General features: G+C 38.9%; 1 pseudogene; it reads left to right on the forward strand.

The window, feature by feature from the left end:
* LOC131820577 (tubulin beta chain-like) overlaps positions 1-5,170 on the forward strand; it is a 38,723-nt pseudogene extending 33,553 nt beyond the window's left edge.
* Positions 5,171-20,878: the final 15,708 nt, after the last annotated feature.

Here is a 20,878-nt window from a genome sequence, read left to right on the forward strand (position 1 = left end):
ATTTTTCTATTTTTTTCAAAGATTTTATTTATTCGACAGAGAGAGACACAGTGAGAGAGGGAACACAAGCGGGAGAGTGGGTGAGGGAGAAGCAGGTTCCCTGCCTAGCAGAAAGCCCAATTGGGGCTCGATCCTGGGACGCTGGGATCATAACCTGAGCTGCAGGCAGATGCTTAATGACTGAGCCACCCAGGTGCCCCTCCTTAGAGCGTCTAATGTTTGGTTATTTGTGTTCTTCTAAAATAGTGGTTGTCAATTTCCCCCATATGTTTTACTTATCAACAAAGAGTTGTTCCTAAATGTTTTTACAAAAGGTTATTATGTAACGGGAGTGTTTGTCTTCATTTCTGGTGTTGGTACTTTTTATTTTCCATTTTTATTCTTACCACTCTTACTAAGAGGCTATTTTATCAATTAGTTTTTCAGAAATCAATCATTGAGCATAAAGCCTTTCTCAACTCTCTCTCGTCTATGTCATTAAACCTCGCTCTTTATCATTTCCTACCTTCTGCCTGTTTGGGTTGGTTCTTTCTCATTGGTCTTCAGTGTTTCGTCACTCAGGTTTTCGGGCGTACATTCACTCCCAATCTGTAGCTTTCCTTGCATCCCACAGCACGACTCATTGTCATGATCATTTCCTAGTATTTTCACCTTCCCATTTACGTTGCTTCTTTGACAACAGTTGTTTTCTTAATGTGCATTTCTATATTTCAAAATACTTGAGATGTTTTAAGTTACTTTTCAAATTTTTTATTTTTTATAAACATATATTTTTATCCCCAGGGGTACAGGTCTGTGAATCGCCAGGTTTACACACTTTACAGCACTCACTAAAGCACATACCCTTTTTAAATATTTTCTAATTTCACTTGATTAAAGAGCACGCCCTGTATCACGAGAGGCCTTTGACATTTTGTGAATCTGCTTTTAGTTCCTACATAACGGCACTTCCAGTTAATGTTTTTCTGTGCATCCAAGACACATGTATACGTAGCTATTAGAGACAGTGTTTTATATGTTGCTTGAGACAGATTTATTATGTGTTTCACTTGATCTTAGCCAAAAGGCCGAGAAGCGATTATTATGTGTTTCAAGTTATCTGGTACCTTACTGATTGTCACCTGTTCTATCAGTTACTGTGAGATGTATATACAAAAAAAATTGCAGATTTTAAATTTCACTTTATATATGTCAAATCTACATTCTTATGTGTAAACAAATTAGGAATTCTTTAAAATTTTAGAATTACTCCATTTGTTATTATGAAATACCTCAATCACCAGTGTGGTTTCTGCCATAACCTGCTTTGTCTTCTGTCAATCTAGCTTATCATCTGCCTTTGTCTGCTTGGGATGCCATAAAAATTCTTGACTGAGTAGTTTAAACAACAGATATTTATTTTCTCACAGTTCTGGAGGCCAGGAAGTTCAAGATCAAGGTGCCAGCTGATTTCGTTTATGGTCAGAACCTTCATTCTGACTTGCGTTGGCTACCTTCTCACTCTGTCTTCACAGGGCAGAGGGAGAGCTCTAGTGCTTCTTCTTAGAAGGACAACTAATCCTATCAGATCAGGGCTTCATCCTTTGGCCTCCTTTAACCTTAATTATTTACTCCAAATATAGCCACACTGCAGATTAGGGCTTCAGTACATGAATTTGAGGGGGACATAATTCAGTCGTGAGCTCCATTTTTTTTCTTTTCCACTATTTCTTCTTTCCCCCACTGGCCCACCCATCTCCTCTCTGGGAACCATCAGTTTGTTCTCTACAGTTTAGAGTCTGTTTCTTGGTTTGTATCTCTCTTTCTTTTTTCTATTTGCTTGCTTCTTTCTTAAATTCAACATACAGACGAAATCATATGTTATTTGTCTTTTTTTTTACTTACTTTAGTTAACATTCTACTCTAGCTCCATCCATATCATTGCAAATGGCAAGGTTTCATTCTTTTTATGGCCGAGTCATATTCGATTGTGTGTAATATCTTCTTTATCCATACATCAGGCGATGGGGACTTGGTCTGCTTTCATAATTTGCTACAAACATTGGGGTGCATGTATCCCTTTGAATTAGTGTGTAGGTTTTTTTTGGCCAATACCCAGTCGTGTGGTTCCTGGATCATATGGTAGTTCTCTTCTTAATGTTTTGAGGTCAGTATGGTCAATCTTCTATACCATCATTTTTTTAATTATTGTTTTATGATCTAAATTTCCATCCTGTTTTTAATTTTCTGTATCCTTTTAAATTATGTATTTTCAACATAGTTGGGGTTTGTTTCTAAAATTCTTTTAATCTTTGTCTTTTAATTAGAATAGAGAGATTAGGTTTATTTTGAGTGATATATTTCAATTTCTAATGTCATTCTATTATTTTTCTATTTACCAAATCTTTCTATATTTTCGTTCTTCTCTTTTTTTTTCTTTGGGAGTAATAAAATATTTTTAATCCATTTAATCTTCTTCAGTAATTGTAATGACTCAGTCATGTCCCTTGGTTAAAATTTAATATTGAAGTCCTAACCCCCAACATGACTGTTTGGAGATAAAGACTTTAAGGAGGTAGTTAAGGTAAGTTGAGAGCATAAAGTGGGACTTACTTTGATAGGATCAGTGTCCTCATAAGAAGAGAAAGAGACACCAGAACACAGCTTATTGCAAAACAGGTAGACGGTTCTCATCAGACACCAGCCCTGCCCAGCCTTGGTGTTGAGCTTCCAGCCTCTAGAACTGTGAGAAAACAAATTTCTGTTGTTTGAGGCTCCCAGGCTGCAGTATTATCTTGTCACGTCAGCTTGAACAGATGGAGGGAGTAAAGAGCTGTTCGTTTGTCATTTCAGTGGTTACCCTGCAGATTACATCATTCAGCCTTGCCTTACATAATAGAAACGTGACCTTTTGCCATTCCTGGACAAATAAAGATGCCTTAAGTGTTTGTTATATATTTAAATTTTATGTTTATTTAGAATTCATCATTACTATTATTTTCATTTTTTGTGTTACACCATCAATATTTATTTAGGTTCATCCACGTAGTTCCTTTTATCATTGCTCATGCAGTGCTCTGTATTCATTCTGAAAGTTCGGTGCTTCCTTTTGCATTCATCTTGTTTCCACTGGAAACTGGTGGACAGTGTTTCATTTAAGAGGTGTCTGGTGCTGCTGTGTGATTGTTCTTTGTTTTAAAATGTTTTCCCCTTATTTTGTCAAATAGTTTTGCTTGACACCTTTTTTTGGTAGGCAAGTATTTACTTCCAGAAATTGAATATGTCATTTCATTGAAATCTGGTTTCTATAATTTCTGTTAAGAAATCAGCTATAAACCTCATTGGTGTTTTTTTTTTTTTTTTTTTTTTTTTGAGGCAATATGCTGCTTTCCCTCTGAATTCTTTAGATTATTTTCTTTTTCTTCAGATTTCAGCAGTTTTGCTATAATATTTCTTGGTGAGAATTTCTTTTTTAAAGAACGCCTTTGTCCTGTTTCTCTCTTCTGCTTAGGATTCCAGTAAATACATAGATGTTACAGGATTTTATCAAGTCCAGTAGAACTCAACATTTTCTTTATTTCCCATCTTTTTTCCCCCTCATGTTGAAGGATCTGGATATTGACTACTGACCATTATTAATTCTCTGTGTTTAATCTACCATTTAACACAATAAGTGAATTATTAATTTCAGTTCTTAATCAATTCTATAATTCCCACTATCTTTAGTTCTCTGGAATTTATAAAATTCCAGATGACCAGAATTCATGATTTCATTTATTTTTCTGATGATATTAATCACCACTATTTTAAGTAGAAGTAAATGTCCTTAACTCCAGACCCTGAGTCTGTTTCTGATAGGTCATTTTTCCCTGGTACTGCATCTTGGCATGCCTTGTGATTTTAGGTTAATTGTTGAATATTGTGTGTGAAAAATTGGGAGACTGTGGATACTGCTAACTTGATTTTCTTCAGCTTTTGTTAAGCAGTTATAGGGAAACCATCTTTATCTAATAATTGGATGAACTGAAGTATGATTTCAGTGTTCCATGCTTGTCCTCCCACTGTCTTTCCGGGGCCCCACTAGACCACACGAGCAGCTCTTGTCAACTGCAGTTGTAACTCCGGGTGACAAAATCCTAAGGTCATCCGACTTGATGGTTACTTTTTTTCTCTTAACAACTTGATTGAGGTATTATCTGCATGCAGTAAACCACAACCATTTTAAGTGTACAGTTCAGTGATGGTGCCTTTTAGTGTGTGTTCTCCATCCCAGCCGCTAGATCCCAGCAGCCACGAAGCGTTCTGTGTGCACTTGCCTGCCTTTCTTTGCTTTCTTCTTTTTTTCTTCTCTTCTCTTCTTCTTCTTCTCCCCTCCCCTGCCCGCGCTTCTTCTCCTCTCCTCTCTTCTCCTTTCCTTTCAATTTTTCTTTCTTTTCTTTTTTCTTTTTCTTTCCTTTGTTTTCTTTCTTTCTTTCAACATTTCATATCATGGAGTCATAGAATATGCGGTTTTACTGTCTCGTTTCCTTCAGTGAGTAGTTCTCATTCACTACAGGGTCAGCGGCTCAGCCTTGCTCTAGGATGTCTTTTTTTTTTTTTTTTCCTTTATTACTGCCGTGTAGTCATCGATGGTCGCATAGACCACGTTGTGTTCATTAGCTCATTAGCTGATGGCACTTTGTTCCCTCTTTGGGCTATTCTGTATAATGCTGTGGCGAATATTTGTGCCTATGTCTTTGTGTGAACACAGATTTTAATTTCTTGGGTAGATACCTAGGAGTAGAATTTCAGGATTGTAATTTTTCTAAAGTATTTTTAAAAGTGCCAAACTGTTTTCACAGTGGCTGGGCCATATGTATGTTCTCACTAGTTTTCAGTCTTTCTTGTATCATTTGACTTCTGGGACATCCCTGTCTTAATTTGTGACAATTTTGACCCTATCTCTTCATCACCTTTGATGGGTCCTACTCAGGTTCTTAACCTCTAAAATCGGAGTGCCACGCACTTAGTTTTTAAAGCCTAGGACTGGATGAAATAACTGATTGTTAACAAAAGACAGAAATGAAAATATGTCTAAAAACAATCTTTACCTACATGATTTCTAAATTTATATTCTTAGGTCGGATCTTCCTCCCAAATGAACATCCACATCTGACTTCAGCTGGACATCTTTCCTTGGATTTACAACAGGTACGTATAAATTAGCATGTCTACACCTGCATTCCTGTTACCTGCTTACCCTATGCCATCAAATTTCTGCCCACCTTACATATTCTTCTCTTATCCGATAAATACAAACTCCATCATTGCATTTGATCAGGCTCAATACTTTCCTTCCTAGTGCACATAGTCCGTAACTCACCGCTCGTTGTGCTGGTGCTACCCCACCCCCAAACACATTCAGAATCTGTCTTTACATCCTTCAGTCTACTCCAAGGAAAAATTATAAATAACCAGGATTATAACAGCAACATAACAAGGTTCCATGTTTCTCTTCTTGCCCACATAGTCTGTTTTGCCCACAAAAATCAAGGGGACCATTTTAAAATATAAATTAGATGTGTTTCAGAAACCTCCAAAAAAATCCCATCTCATTCAAAATAAAATCAATGTATTGTACCAAGGTCATCAAAAATGAGTGTTATCTATTAATAAAACTGTAATTATAGATAATAGGCATAATTGTAGTATATTAATGGTTATAATAGGATTATAATTATAATTATTATCGTTATTATGGTTATAAATGTATAATGTGTCTTGCTATTTACCCCTGTGGTTCTTCTGCTACAATGTTTCCTTGCCCCATTTTGGGTACACTGGTCTCCTTACCCTTAATTTACATTCCCAATAATATCCCCATTTCTCCCTAAAATGTTCCTCCTCCCGTTTCCCCAGTTACCATCTGTTCTTGGAGGTTCTTGCTCAAATGTCCCCTTATAGGAGAAGCCTTCCTTCCCTGAGCGTCCTTTATGAAGTGGCAATTACATCCACCCTCAGCACCTGCAGTATTTACTTTTTCTGACTCATTTTTCTCCATTTCACTAATTGGCTCATGGCATATTGCGTATTTGTTTATTGTCGGTCTCCTTTGATTTTAATGTAAGATCTATGAGAGCAGGGGGAGGTGTCAGATTTATTCATTGCTATATCCTTGCTGCTTGAGTGTTTCCTGGCATAGCAGCTTCCTAATATGATTTTGTTGAATGAAAGAATAAGCAATAAGTTCTATCAGAGCAAAGATAAAGATAGAGGACGCCAGTCAAAGCTGGCTAGGGCCCGTGCCCAGATGATTAGCGTAGAGGACATCTATTTTTTTCTTGCCCAGTATCTATTTTGCTGCCTTTTCATAGCAGCAGACTAGTTTTTCTTTTGCTGCAAATCCTTCCCCCATCATAAAAACGCAGATGGCACGGCCAAGAAAGTTGACTGACTCTCCCTTGTAGAGGATTGCTGTCTGCTCCAAATCAGGCCAAGATCAGGTGTTCTTCTGGAATTTCAATTTTGAGTGGGATGACAAGGTCTGAAAACTGGGGGAGCTTATTCACCCTGACGGTGGTTTCCAGTAGGTACCCCAAGAGCTCTTTGACTTTGTTTGACATTTGCTGAACCCTAGAGTTTTTCAGCCTTCCTTTGGTTCTCTTAGTTAGACCTATCCTACCAGTTAGTATGCTTTTTTACTTTTGGCCAGAGTTTGTTTCTACTGTTTTCAGTTCAAGTATCCCAAAGGATACTGGCAGATTGAAAGGGCACTGCGCTGAGCTCTCTCAGCTCATTTCCAGTGATTCAGGAAGGTCTTTGGAGGACTGGATAAGTGGGTGGATCATTTGAATTTCATGACTTACCCATTTACTAATTTTTTCAACAAATACTTAGTGAAAATATATCATGTGCTCAAACGATGCTCCGCTTTGTGTATGCAAGGATGGTCCTTTTCCTTAAAAAATCTCAGCATCTGTTGGAGTATTACCATGTTCTTATCAGGTCTGTGTGGGGCATAGTGGAGGTACTATACAAGACAAGAGTGGGTAAGTTTACCTGGACCCTGATCAGGTCAGGAACAGCCCATAGGGTTTTCTAAGCCTTGTTGAGCCTAGAAAGGTTGAGTAGGAAAGGGCTTTGTGTTCAGTGTGGCCATAAAGGCTTTTGAGAAAGGAGAAATTCCAGGCAGCATGCGGGCAGTGTGATAAATCTTTTGATCTTGGTTTATGTACATTTATAACTAAAAAGCATCGCTAAGAGTGATACCTCTTCACTAGCTTTTTCCCTGCAGAAGACGGGGATGGTACTTGAAGCTATCTGGAAAATGACTTTGAAATAACCCCTTTTCTCACACCTGGGGTCCCGCTGCCTGATATAAAATGTGGGCAAAAACCTGCAAAGGCATAAGAAGGAGAATTTAACTCTCATTAGTTTAATATTTGGACTATTCTAAGAAAAAAAGTTCTATTGTGTGAAATTCTCTCTCAACAGTGTTATTTGCGAGGGTGTTGGAAATGCAGGTACTCTAAGTATCTTGGAGTACAAAGACCCAAAGCTCTGAGCATCAGGGGCTACTCACCCTCCCTTAGTTGGGTTCAGAAAAAGCAACTGCATCTGCAGTGACATGGTCAAAATAGAGGCCTAATATTATTGAACTTACTTTACTGTATAAATTCATATGATGAGACACAGGATTAACATTTAGAAACCGTGCGGAAGGAGTTAGGGAAGGAAGGTAGCTCCTGGTAAGAATGATAGTGCATCTAAGTCTGGGAGACTGGAAAAAATACCATTAAAAAAAATTTATTTTTAACATTCCACCATAAATTGTGGTTTTAAGGATCACACAAAACTATGTAAAGAGGAATGCCCAGAAATACATGGCACGAGCTTTGTAGTTTTTCCTTCATCAGGCATTTGGAGGAACTATAGTCCAGGATCTGGATGGCATAATTTTTAGTGGATCCCCTTGTCCCTTTTGGTGTCCATGTGTAAAGCCACTCTAGAAAAACAAGGAAAGAACCCCCTCCCCCATGGTGAAAATAAGGCTTGGCTGTTTCTGTTTTCTGGCTTAGGAGGGACAGGTCAGTTCAGTCCACACATTTTCCTATGTTAAATATCTATGATAGCCCCAATAAAATAAAAAAAAATAATAAAGAGGAGGAATTTTATCTGATCAAATGAGAAGATAAAAAATCTATTTACAAACACCTGTATGTACATATTTGCAATTCCCATTGGATTCTACAGCAAACATTCACAATAGCAGAGCCTTTCCAACCCCCATCACAGTAAATTTGTAATTTCTGTGTGTGTGTGTGTGTGTGTGTGAGAGAGAGAGAGAGAGAGAGAACATTTAAGTTATACTCTCTTAGCAAGTTTTAATCACATGACAGAGTGTTACTCACTGAGAGTCCCCATGTTTCACATTAGACCTTCAGACTTTATTCCACTTGCAGCTGAAATTGTGTCTCCTTTTACTGACTCCTCCCAGTTGCCACCAGCTCTGGCAACCACTTTGTTTTTTTTTTTGAAAAATGCATTTTTAAAAAATTTTTAAATTTTTTTTAGTAAACATATAATGTGTTATTAGCCCCAGGGGCACAGGTTTGTGAATCGCCAGGTTTACACACTTCACAGCACTCACCAAAGCACATACCCTCCCCAATGTCCATAACCCCACCCCCTTCTCCCAAACCCCTTCCCCGCCAGCAACCCTCAGTTTGTTTTGTGAGATTAAGAGTCACTTATGGTTTGTCTCCCTCCCAGTCCCATCTTGTTTCATTTATTCTTCTCCTACCCACTTAAGCCCCCATGTTGCATCGCCACTTCCTCATATCAGGGAGATCATTTGATAGTTGTCTTTCTCCGCTTGACTTATTTCGCTAAGCATGATACCCTCTAGTTCCATCCACGTCGCTGCAAATGGCAAGATTTCATTTCTTTTGATGGCTGCATTGTGTATATATACCACATCTTCTTTATCTATTCATCTTCTGGAAACCACTTTTTTACTCTGTTTTTGTGAGTTTGGCTTTTGTTTTTGGTTTTGTTTAAGATTCTACTTGTAAGTGACACCACGCAATGTTTGTCTTTCTTTGTGTGTATCATTTCACTCAGCATCGTGTCCTCAAGGTCTTTATTGGAAGGCTCTGGAACATGCTGTGCACCTGCTACATGCCAGGCCTTATTCTAGATCCCAGAGATTCAGGAGTGAAAGACTGTCACTACCTCAGCACAGTCCTTTCCTGGATGGCTGCATTTTAGTGCCAGAGAGAGTTAGGAAACAATGGAGGAAAAGCATCCTAAAAATCTACCAAATCTCAAAATATGTTTAGTGTAAGTTAGAGATCAGAGACAAATATACTATAGTGTAAGTTAGAGATCAGAGACAAATATACTATTTAATATGCACTACTTATTTTGAGGTTGTTTTTGCACTTAAACAGCTGAATTAGATGCTTGTTTACATGGAAACATGACCTATGAATTTGAAAATCTCCTGGGTGTATGTGAAAAATAGCTCAAAATAAACCGGGTCTGTCAACTACTCGGTGGGAGGAAACACATCTCTTCTCATCCTAAAGATTTGTGTTTGTTCTGTGACTGAAGGTAGCCAAGGACTTTGGGCCTCTCTGAAAGGTTGATACTCCTATAGTTGGTTTTATGATCCTACAATAATTTTTACCCTTCTGTTATAGTTAATGTATTGTCTGGTTCTCATTTCACTCAAAAATTGTAATTTCTGGATGGAGTGTTTCATCTTGGCCAATCAACAAGTACAAATCACATCACAAGTAAATTATTGGCTAAAATGTCCTGCCACAGAATTTGGCGTAGGGCTCTTGGCATCTGATCTGTGCCTTTGTTTTAATTGCACAGCAGTTCTGGGGAGTGTCTCTTGGAGAGGGCAGTGGGTGGGCAGGTGCGTATAGTGGCAATGAAGAACAGAGTGGAAGAGAGAGTTTTGGAGTGAGGTAAGACAGGATGCTATGTTCTGAGTGGATGACTGACAGCCCCCGGGGCATCAGAGGCATACGTGTAAGCAAGAGCACGTGGAGGAGAATTCATGAAGAATTTGGAGGAGCAGCAAACTTCAGTTGCCCCTGCTACAAAGCTAAATGGTGTTTTCCTATAAATTCTCATTTTGAGCGATGAAATGGCATACATAAAAGCTCACATTAGTACAAACATAATATCACATAGTGTTAAGTTTTAACAGTTAGATTGTGATAGTGCTATTTTCTCTCTGAATCCTCAAAATTCTGGTTCACTATAATGAAGCAATATCCTTTTTTGTGTCTCCGGAACATACTGACAATGCCTCATGCATGAATTCTTTTGACCTCTTTAGAAGGAATTCTATGCAAGATGTCGTTTCCACTGGTATTGCCAAGGGACTTTGGTTAATAAAAAAATTATTGGGTGTTAGGAGAGGATGTAAAGAATGAACAAGACAGAAGAAGTTCCAGTGGGCATCTGCTGCATCTGTCAGGGTCCCTAGGGGCCGAGTGGTAGCAACAATGACAAACACCGGGCCACTTTCAAAGAGTTCCAAACTGCATGGCACCATCCTCCAGAGGGCTTTAACTACCTAGACATCTGTCGGGTTACAAATACAGCTATCAGATGGCTCCTAAATTATGTCGAGGACAGCTTTATGATTCAGCAAGTGAGACTCTAACCTGGGTTGAAGTCATTCTGACTTGAGAAGAATAGGGAGGGTTTGTTCAAAGTCTTGGATGTCCTAAGGGACCTAGATGCAGGTTGACCTGGTTCAGCGGGGTAAGTGGGAGTAGTTGTTAGAACAAAGGTGTATTTCAAGCAAATAAATTTGCAGAAAAAAACATTTCTTTGTTTCTAAGGAGAAATTTATATCTGTAGGAAATCTCGATCAGTGACAGCAACTGCAGACTTTTTCTCATGAGAGAGGATTGTGACTGTTGATCAAGAAGACAGTTTGGGGGCACCTGCGTGGCTTGTCAATTAAGTGTCTGCCTTTGTTTGGCTCAGGTCGTGATCTCAGGGTCATGAGGTCGAGTCCCACATTGGGCTCCATACTCAGTGGGGAGTCTGCTTGGGATTTCCCCCCCCCCCACCCCGCTCCACTCCTTTCCTGTGCTTGCTTGCTTTCGCTCAAATAAATAAATCTTTAAAACCACCAGTTTTTCAAGAAAATAGTAAGTGTGAAGAAAGGAATTGTCAAACAGTTTAAAAGTGAGCTGCTTATCTCCTACAGAATACATTATTTCTGTGCTGTATTCATATATGGGTTCTTCCATATTTACTTTGGAAAAGGAATATGAGACCTTACCAGGGACAGAGATGTTAAAATGTGGAATAAGGGGGGACAGGGAATCATTTAGATGGCAGTGGTTGTGTGGCTGTTCCCCAGACTCGTTTGCTTTCTAGTCTTTGTCATTCTACACATCTCAGTGTCCCTTCTCAGTGGGCAACCTAGAGCAGAGTTCTAGCCGGTGAAGGGGATCCAGGGGATGGGAATGTTTCTTCCAGCTGAATTGCCAGACCTTGAAGAGCCCTCCCTGGCTACCCACCAATCAAAACACCCCCACATGTCTTCTCCAAGACCTAAAGGGAAGAAAATACTTTTTCATGCATTGTTTATTTCGTATGTGCTATCTTGAAATGTGTGATGCTATTTCTTTCCTGCTCTTTTAATAATTTTTTCTACCAAACCTCTAAAATCCATAGGTATTTCAATTCCATTGTTTTGAGTAAACAGTAGGAGTCACAGAGAATATGTTCTGCTTGGAGGTTGATAAGGAGACTGTGCTGGGAAAGGCAGCTCCTACCCTAGTATGCCCTAACGGGGGGTTATTTCTGATTGACTAAAAATACCTTAGGGTCTGGATGAGCTGACCTAAAGGCGCAATGACGATGGTCTATATTTGGACTTTGGATTCTTAAGAAATTGAGAGTCCTTTGTTAGCTTACTTAAAAAATTAGCAAGCGTGTGTTGCATAGAATAGACTGTGTTAGGCATTATGGGGAAGACAAAATGAATCATGAAAAAAGGACTTCCTTTAAAGTTATCTAATAGTAACACATTTTCAATAGAAGATTCAAGATGGTAAGTGCCATGGTGAACCAAACAGTTCTCGGAAGAAGACATTTGCACTGACCCATTATAGATTCCTGTCCTATAGCCTTGTTTTCAGGGATTTAGATTTACTTTTTAAAATGGAAATCTTCTGGGGCACCTGGGTGGATCAGTGGGTTAAAGCCTCAGCCTTCGGCTCAGGTCATGATCTCAGGGTCCTGGGATTGAGCCCCGCATCGGGCTCTCTGCTTAGCGGGGAGCCTGCTTCCTCACCTCTCTCTGCCTGCTTCTCTGCCTACTTGTGATCTCTGTCTGTCACATAAATAAATAAAATCTTTGAAATGGAAATCTTCCTAAGCGAGTATTCTTGGTAGACTGTTGGAAGAACTCCGTCTGACATGCCTGGCGGGTCTCACTCTTCCCAAGGAAGTTGATCTGTGCTTCTCAGGGGTTTCTTTTTCTTTGGGACTTTGCTCTCCTGCTGTGGTCAGATTCTGCTGGATGGTGTCTGGAGGAACACCTTACTGGCATCAGTTTCACTTTTCATGTCATCTCCAGGAGACCCAGCATCAGTCTTAAACACCATTGTGCACTGGGACATCGCTGGACAGAAGGCATCCCATAAAGGAAGTATCTTAAGGCAAGGGCGGCTTTAGACCTTGCCCCTACTTGGCCTTGTTGAGATTGGGAAGATGTATGCAGAGATTGGTGTCATGCATTATTACAGAAATGAAATAATCTTCTGTAAGAATTTTACCACACATTAACTACTGACTGATTTGGGCCCCTCACTGAGGAACCACAGGGAATATTCTGTGCCAGCAACATTTTGTCAGTGGTGGTAAAGAGAAGTCAGAAAGCCAGTAGGAGGATGTTGACAAGTGAAACATTTTGTTTGGAGTATCTTCATCTATTACTGGATTGATGGTGCCTCAGGAACGAGAACTTTCCCTGTTATTAAATACTGTGCACAACTTTTGCTGAAATCCTATTGGGAGGCAAAGTGTTTGTATATTGCCCAAAAGGAGGAATTTATTCTAGAAGTAGTAGAGAAACAGGAAAACCTCTGCAAAATAGGTCGTCTGGATTTCACTGGAGGAGTTACTACTGTATATGCTTTATTCCTATCATGTTTATTTTAGGATTAAATTTTCTTTGAATACTTTGGCCATATATTTAGCATCAATTTGTTTTACCTATTTTTACCATTCTTCATCTGCTGCTCAGTTTTGTTTTGTTTTTGAGAAGTGTAGTCACCAGCAGTATCATAATAGAAACTAGGGGTGCCTGGGTGGCTTTGTAGGATAAGTGTCTGACTCTTGATTTTGACTGAGGTCTTTATCCTCAGGGTTGTGAGATACAGCCCCACATGAGGCTCTGTGTGGAGTCTAAGATTCTCTCTCTCCCTCTGTCCCTACTCCCCTATTTCTCCAACCCCAGCTTGCACTCTTGTGCTCTCTCTCTCAAAAAAAGAAAGAAAGAAAGAAAGAAAGAAAGAAAGAAAGAAAGAAATTAAAAGTGGATTACTATGATAATTTATGCAACATCAATGCTCTATTATGTGTATTTCAAGTAAATTTGACAAACATTATGTACATGAGGTAATCACCCTTTTCAAAAGTATGCCCTTTTGCATCTTTTGTTATCAGTTAATGAGCTCATAAAATTCATATTTGTTATTTAAATTTATCATATTAGCTGTCAACATATTGCTTAATGAAGCAAGTGGTTTTTGTTCAGAGAAAATGAAGGTCTGCTCTTGAATTAGCTGTTATTTAAAAATTTGCTGATAAAAGCAAGTTAGTGATTTTTCAATGGGCTGATCTGCATGTTACTAACTTTGGAAAGAACACTAAACTATGTGTACATATTTACAAATGTCACTATGATTCAGTATCATCTAATTCAAGTACCATGTAAAAGTCAACTGAAGGAAGTTTTTTAGATGGATAACATAACTGAAATTCAAACCCCTTAAGAAAATTTAAGGACATTAGTAATGTGACATTCTAAAAATCTTGTTTTTAAGCCTTGAAAATTCTCAGGCATGGGACAACTTTGGGTTTTGATAAATAAGATTAATTTAATCTCCTTTTACTTGAGCTTGCATGTGTATTTCAGTACTTAAACTGAACTGAACCTCAGTCTGGGACATAATCTGTTTTGTAGCTGGTGGCTGTTAGCATTATAACTTTTAATTTGATCTGATGCTCTGTGATTTTTTTTTTTGTCCATGGCAAATGTAAAAGTTTATTCTATTTTATTTATTTATTTTTAAAGATTTTATTTATTTATTTATTTGTCATAGAGAGAGAGAGCACAAGCAGGCAGAGTGTCAGGCAAAGGCAGAGAAGCAGGCTCCCCACCTAGCGGGGACTCCAATGTGGGACTCGATCCCGGGACCCTGGGATCATGACCTGAGCCAAAGGCAGCGGCTTAACCAACTGAGCCACCCAGGCGTCCCTAAAATTATATTTTAATTAAAATGATTTTGTTTTTTATTCTTGATTCTGACTGATATGATGTTGGAGTGCTAACTGACATGAATAAGAAAAAAAGCACTAATAGGTAAGGATACCTGCCCTTCTGAGTTTAATGGTATTCTTACAATGAGAGATTAATGAACTGTTCCATAGGATTAAACCCATAAAGGTCAACTTCATCTTGGAAGTTGATCTGTCAGCAAAAGATACCAGATATCCCAGTGTAGAAACTGAAACTCAATGAAGAAAACCAGCACAGAAAAGAGAACACTCAGGGTTCTTGGTTCCTGCCAGAAACCCAGTTTTGGAATCCAAGAAAGAAAACTGATGGCCACCGGAATCTGAAGCTGTCCCACCCTGAGGGACATGCCGTTCCACTGCCTCTGGTCCTTTAAGTGGCCCCAGCTGGGTCAGACACAAAGAACTGTGAAATTGCCTTGTTCTATACTGAGGTTTGGGAACAGGGACAGGGCAGAGGGCACAGCCCTAGACATGGGTATGGGTATTATCAGACAGAAAGAGGAAGAGCCTCTTAACTCCTCTTATTAGGTCAGGATTACCCAGATAATCTCCCTATCTTAGGATCAGTTGATTTGGGACCTGTTTGTATACACAAGAGCCCAGGAATCTCAGGGCCCACATCTTAAGATTCTTACCCCTCTCAGTGGTTTTCCTTTTGAAATTCATTCTGATTCTAAATTCTGTGAGTTAAGTGGCTCAGTCCCACAACACTACCATGACCTGAGCTGAAATCGAGAATTTGCCGCTCAGCTTTCCTCCAAGCGCCGGGGAGATGGGGGCGGTTGGGTGTTTTTCTCTGAGGGCGCACTGAGGAGCAGACCCTGAGCTCTTGGCTCCTCCAGGCCAGATTGGGAGGCTGCCATCTTCCTTCCCGTCCTCCGGAACTCAACGGAAAGTTCTCAGGGAACAAAAGCTCCCGAAAGCAAACCCAAGTGGATTAGTTAGCCTGGCCCCTGGTAAGGGCAGTGCAATTCCGCCTTGGGCAAAGACACTTGAGAATCACTACAACAGGCCCCTCCCCCAGAACATCAACAAGAAACCCAGCCAAGACCACCTTCACTCACCAAGGAGAGCATCAGAATTCCAGAGGAGGAGAAAGCAAATCTTATCTGGACAAAATGACAAGGCAGAAAAACTCACCACAAAAAAAAAAAAGAGCAAGAGGCAGTACTGAAGGCTGGGGACCTAATCAATAGAGACACTGATAATATGACAGATTTAGAGTTCAGAATGATGATTCTCAAGGTTCTAGCCAGGCTCAAAAAAGGCATAGAAGAAATTAGAGAAACCCTCTCCAGAGAGATAAAAGCCCTTTCTGGAGAAATAAAAGAACTAAAATCTAACCAAGTTGAAATTAAAAAAAGCTATTAATCAGGTGCAACAAAAAAATGGAAGCTCTTACTGCTAGGATAAATGAGGCAGAAGAAAGAATTAGTGGCATAGAAGACCAAATGACAGAGAATAAAGAAGCTGATCAAAAGAGAGACAAACAAATACTGGAGCATGAGGAGAGAATTGGAGAGATAAGTGACACCATAAGGCGACACAACATTAGAATAATTGGGATTCCAGAAGAAGAAGAAAGAGAGAGGGGGGTAGAAGTTATATTGGAGAGAATTTTTGTAGAGAATTTCCCTAATTTGGCAAAGGGTACAAACATCAAAATCCAGGAGATGTAAAGAACGTCCCTCAAAATCAATAAAAATAGGTCCATACCCTGTCACCTGATAGTAAAACTTACAAGTCTTAGCGACAAAGAGAAAATCCTGAAAGCAGCCCGGGAAAAGAAGTCTGTAACATACAAGGGTAAGAACATTAGATTGGCACGGGACCTATCCACAAAGACCTGGCAGGCCAGAAAGAACTGGCATGATATATTCAGAGCATTAAACTAGAAAAACATGGAGCCAAGAATACTATATCCAGCTAGGCTATCATTGAAAATAGGAGAGATAAAAAGCTTCCAGGAAAAACAAAAACTGAAAGAATTTTCAAACACCAAACCAGCTCTACAGGAAATATTGAAAGGGGTCCTCTAAGCAAAGAGAGACCCTAAAATTAGTAGATCAGAGACAATATACAGTAACAGTCACCTTACAGGCAATACAACGGCACTAAATTCATACCTCTCAATAGTTACCCTGACTGTTAATGGGCTAAATGCCCCAATCAAAAGACACAGGGTGTCAGAATGGATTAAAAAAATAAAACCCATCAATATGCTGCCTTCAAGAAACTCATTTTAGACCCAAAGACTCCTCCAGATTTAAAGTGAGGGGATGGAAATCAATGTACCATGCTAATGGACATCAGAAGAAGGCTGGGGTGGCAATCCTTATATCAGATCAATTAGATTTTAAGCCAAAGACTATAATAAGAGATGAGGAAGGACACTATATCATACTCAAAGGGTCTGTCCAACAAGAAGATCTAACAATTTTAAATATCTATGCCCCCAACGTGGGAGCAGCTAACTATATAAGCCAATTAATAACAAAATCAAAGAAACACATCAAGAATAATACAATAATAGTAGGGGACTTTAACACTCCCCTCACTGAAATGGACAGATCATCCAAGCCAAAGATCAGCAAGGAAATAAAGGCCTTAAACGACACACTGGACCAGATGGACATCACAGATATATTCAGAACATTTCATCCCAAAGCAACAGAATACACATTCTTCTCTAGTGCACATGGAACATTCTCCAGAATAGATCACATCCTCGGTCCTAAATCAGGACTCAACCGGTATCAAAAGATTGGGATCATTCCCTGCATATTTTCAGACCACAATGCTCTGAAGCTAGAACTCAACCACAAGAGGAAGTTTGGAAAGAACACAAATACATGGAGACTAAACAGCATCCTTCTAAAGAATGAATGGGTCAACCGGGAAATTAAAGAAGAATTGAAAAAAATCATGGAAACAAATGATAATGAAAATACAACGGTTCAAAATCTGTGGGACACAACAAAGGCAGTCCTGAGAGGAAAATATATAGCGGTACAAGCCTTTCTCAAGAAACAAGAAAGGTCTCAGGTACACAACCTAACCCTACACCAAAAGGAGCTGGAGATAGAACAATAAAGAAACCCTGAGCCCAGCAGGAGAAGAGAAATCATAAAGATCAGAGCAGAAATTAATGAAACAGAAACCAAAAAAACAATAGAACAAATCATCGAAACTAGGGGCTGGTTCTTTGAAAGAATTAATAAGATTGATAAACCTCTGGCCAAACTTACCAGAAAGAAAAGAGAAAGGACCCAAATATATAAAATCATGAATGAAAGAGGAGAGATCATAACCAACACCAAAGAAATACAAACAATTATAAGAACATACTCTGAGCAACTCTACGCCAACAAATTTGACAATCTGGAAGAAATGGATACATGTCTAGAGACATATAAACTACCACAACTGAACCAGGAAGAAATAGAAAATCTGAACAGACCCATAACCAGTAAGGAGATTGAAACAGTCATCAAAAGTCTCCAAATGAACAAAAGTCCAGGGCCAGACGGCTTCCCAGGGGAATTCTACCAAACATTTAAAGAATTAATTCCTATTCTCCTGAAACTGTTCCAAAAAAATAGAAATGGAAGGAAAACTTGCAAACTCATCTTATGAGGCCAGCATGGCCTTGATCCCCAAACCAGACAAGGATCCCATCAAAAAAGAGAATTACAGACCAATATCTTTGATGAACACAGATACAAAAATTCTCACCAAAATACTGGCCAATAGGATCCAACAGTACCTTAAAAGGATTATTCACCACGACCAAGTGGGATTTATTCCAGGGCTGCATGGTTGGTTCAGCATCCTCAAATCAATCAATGTGATATAATACATTAATAAAAGAAAGAATAAGAACCATATGATACTCTCAATAGATGCTAAAAAAGCATTTGACAAAGTGTAGCATCCCTTCCTGATTAAAACTCTTCAAAGTGTAGGGATAGAGGGCGCATACCTCAATATTATCAAAGCCATCTATGAAAAACCCACTGCAAATATCATTCTCAATGGGGAAAAACTGAAAGCTTTTCCGCTAAGGTTGGGAACACAGCAAGGATGTCCATTATCACCACTGCTATTCAACATAGTACTAGAAGAACTAGCCTCAGCAATCAAACAACAAAAAGAAATTAAAGGCATCCAAATTGGCAAAGAAGAAGTCAAACTATCACTCTTTGCAGATGATGTGATACTATATGTGGAAAACCCAAAAGGCTCCACTCCAAAACTGCTAGAACTTGTACAGGAATTCAGTAAAGTATCAGGATATAAAGTCAATGCACAGAAATCAGTTGCATTTCTTTACACTAACATCAAGACAAAAGAAAGAGAAATTAAGGAGTCAATCCCATTTACAATTGCACCCCAAACCATTAGATACCTAGGAATAAACCTAACCAAAGAGGCTAAGAATCTATACTCAGAAAACTATAAAGTACTCATGAAAGAAATTGAGGAAGACACAAAGAAATGGAAAAATGTTACATGTTCATGGATTGGAAGAAAAATATTGTGGAAATGTCTATTCTACCTAAAGCAATCTATACATTTAATGCAATTCCTATCAATATCCCATCCATTATTTCAAAGAAATGGAACAAATAATTCTAAAATTTATATGGAACCAGAGAAGACCTCGAATAGCCAAAGGGATATTGAAAAAGAAAGCCAAAGTTGGTGGCATCACAATTCCAGACTTCAAGCTCTATTACAAAGCTGTCATCATCAAGACAGTATGGTACTGGCACAAAAACAGACACATAGATCAATGGAACAGAATAGAGAGCCCAGAAATAGACCCTCAACTCTATGGTCAACAAATCTTTGACAAAGCAGGAAGGAATGTCCAATGGACAAAAGACAGCCTCTTCAACAAATGGTGCTGGGAAAACTGGACAGCCACATGCAGAAAAATGAAATTGGACTATTTCCTTACACCACACATGAAAATAGACTCAAAATGGATGAAGGACCTCAATGTGAGAAAGGAATCCATCAACATCTTTGAGGAGAACACAGGCAGCAACCTCTTCGACCTCAGCCGCAGCAACTTCTTCCTAGGAACATTGCCAAAGACAACAGAAGCAAGGGCAAAAATGAACTATTGGGATTTCATCAAGATCAAAAGCTTTTGCACAGCAAAGGAAACAGTTAACAAAACCAAAAGACAACTGACAGAATGGGAGAAGATATTTGCAAACAACATATCAGATAAAGGGCTAGTATCCAAAATCTATAAAGAGCTTAGCAAACTCAACACCCAAAGAACAAATAATCTAATCAAGAAATGGGCAGAGGACATGAACAGACCTTTTTACAAAGAAGACATTCAGATGGCCAACAGACACATGAAAAAATGCTCTACATCACTTGGAATCAGGGAAATACAAATCAAAACCACAATGAGATACCACCCCAAACCAGTCAGAATGGCTAAAATTAACAAGTCAGGAAATGACAGATGCTGGCGAGGATGCGGAGAGAGGGGAACCCTCCTACACTGTTGGTGGGAATGCAAGCTGGTGCAACCACTCTGGAAAACAGTGTGGAGGTTCCTCAAAAAACTGAAAATAGAGCTACCCTATGACCCAACGATTGCACTATTGGGTATATATCCTAAAGATACAAACGTGGTGCTCAAAAGGGGCACGTGCACCTGAATATTTATAGCAGCAATGTCCACAATAGCCAAACTATGGAAAGAAACTAGATGTCCATCAGCAGATGAATGGATAAAGAAGATGTGAGATATATATATATATATATATATATATATATATATATATATATATATGAATACTATGCAGCCATCAAAAATTACTTCTTGTCATTTGCGACAACATGGATGGAACTAGAGGGTATTATGCTTAGTGAAATAAGTCAATCAGAGAAAGACAACTATCATATGATCTCCCTGATATGAGGAAGTGGAGATGAATGTGGGGAGGTTTGGGGGTAAGAAAAGAAAAAATGAAAGAAGGTGGGATTGGAAGGGAGACAAACCATAAAAGACTCAATCTCAAAAAACAGACTGAGGGTTGCTGGAGGGAGGGGGGAGGGAGAGGGTGGTGGGGTTATGGACATTGGGGAGGGTATGCGCTATGCTGAGTGCTGTGAAGTGTGTAAACCTGGCGATTCACAGACCTGTACCCCTGGGGATAAAAATACGTTATATGTTTATTAAAATAAAATAATTAATTAATTAAAAAAAAGAAAACAAGACCTACCAGATATACTTATTGTTGCAATGTATGCATTTTTTCTTAAATATATCATTTTATAGTAATGATATTGCATAAAACAAATCTAACTTACCTCATTTAAA

The sequence above is a fragment of the Mustela lutreola genome, chromosome 18 (assembly GCF_030435805.1).
Source record: "Mustela lutreola isolate mMusLut2 chromosome 18, mMusLut2.pri, whole genome shotgun sequence".
Taxonomy (NCBI): domain Eukaryota; kingdom Metazoa; phylum Chordata; class Mammalia; order Carnivora; family Mustelidae; genus Mustela; species Mustela lutreola.